Source organism: Cicer arietinum, chromosome 8 (genome assembly GCF_000331145.2).
Source record: "Cicer arietinum cultivar CDC Frontier isolate Library 1 chromosome 8, Cicar.CDCFrontier_v2.0, whole genome shotgun sequence".
In the NCBI taxonomy this organism is placed as follows: Eukaryota; Viridiplantae; Streptophyta; class Magnoliopsida; order Fabales; family Fabaceae; genus Cicer; species Cicer arietinum.
This window is the reverse complement of record NC_021167.2, coordinates 16,416,822-16,418,919: the sequence shown is the minus strand read 5'-3', so window position 1 is coordinate 16,418,919 and position 2,098 is coordinate 16,416,822.

Here is a 2,098-nt window from a genome sequence, read left to right as displayed (position 1 = left end):
AGTTAATTTCTTTACGACGAAAATAAAATCAACCTTTTTATTTTAAAACATCCAGACATCATATCAACATCTTACAAATCGCTAATTTAATATCTAGCCTAACTCTGCATGGGGAAAAGCCCTTGCATTGGACGCTTTCCTTCCACGTAACACTATATATCCCTAAAAAAATCTCATAAAGATGAAGGAATAAAAGCTTAGAGCTTCCACAAGAAAGAGAGGTAATATGTGGGTGGTTGTTTGAGTGACTTGAAAATATTTGAGATAAAGAAAATATGATGTTGCGAATAGAGACGTGAAGCTGATTAGAGAAAGAGAGTAATTTTTCTCATTGAGGTTAATTGCACACATCAATAATGTATTCAATTGGAATAATATCATTCAATGACCAACCGTTATGAATTAATTGACATTCATGTACTTATTCTTGTTACACATTTGAGTGGATGTAAAGTAGAAAACACACGGTTTTATAGTTAAATGCTATTAACAATAAAATATAGTGTGGATGATTAAATTTTGACCAAAATTGACTTGGTAACTCTAAAAAAATACTCCTACGAGTTTTAATTAATTACTAGCAAAACCCCATTAATTAATTAATATAAATATACTTCATCAAATAATTAAAATTAAAGGAACAATTATCTTACTATTGTCACACTAAATTAATTAAATAAAATATATAAATAAAACTAAGGATTTTCACTAATTCTATGATCTCCTTGATTAAATACTTATTTGGTCTAAAATAAAACTAATAAATAATATAACTTCTATAAATTATAATTTAATTAAATAATTCAACTAATGTTTTCATCAACTAAAATAAATCAAGTAAGACAAAGATATCACTACAGATCAGGTATAAAAATAAAGTCAACGTATTTAACACATCTATTTCATGATTACCGAAAATAATCAAATAAATAAAATACACAGTTGTCCACGTAGGAAATAATTATACCACAAACCGTTCTAATGTGATTTTCACACCAAAACAATTAAATAAAAATAAAGGTTATAATTATTCAAGTAAAATAGGGAGTTGTAAATTTTAATTTAATTTCTTTATAGGTAGAATAAATTACTAATTAAATAATAAATTACAAGGTTGCAAGTCTCTCATCAATATTTAGCTCATTTTCATGCTATGGACTTTGAGGTTGCATACAAGGTGGTATGTAAGCAATGTTCCACTTGCAGGAGTAGGGATCATATTGATCCCCATCAGATAGATCTCATAGTAATCCCTATAATTTCTCATTGGACAATTTTGACTATCATGCCCCACCAAGTTATAATATTGACAAGGATGAGGACAAAATGTCTTAACTGTCTTTTAAGATCTTCCAATTTAGTCTCTAATATATATTCATCCATTGTTTTCCTCTTAGGTTTGATTTGTTCTTGGTTATCCAGGATGTAATCTCTCATAGTTTTCCTCTTGGACATGTTTTTTTTTTTACAAAAAAAAAATCAACTGCAAACAGGCTTCGAGGATTTGGTGAACATGCACAATTAACAAACAAAAAAAAACTAATAAAATTAATAACAACTAAATAAATAACTTTTTTTTTTTTTGCTTTTTAATAAACTAAAGTGCAAAATAAAATTAAAATGTTAATAATAACAAGGAAAAAAAAATAAAACTCTCAAAGAGTATAATTTTTTGCTCCAAAATTTGAGACACTTTACTCCAGCTCCAAGAACTTCCAAAGTGTTGGTCCTTATTTTTTCTCTCTAATTTTTTCTACTCCCCTGATTATGTTTTTGGTGTGTCTGTCCTTCTCTATTTCTGACTTCCTTCCTTATGATAGCAATAAGATGCTAATTTTATACAACAACCTTCTCCCTTCTTTGACAACAACCTTCCATCTTCTTTGGCAAAATTTTCTTATCATAAAATTCAATCTCGAAGTGTGCAACAAATCTCCTTCTTGCACTCATAAGCTGAAATATTAAACTTGATATTTTTACACTAAAAATTTAGTTGATTTGACTAATTTGAATTATTTTATCATCTCATGATCAATTCTGCAAATATAATAAATAAATGAATAAATAAGAAGAAGTTGAAATCAAAACTATAAAATAA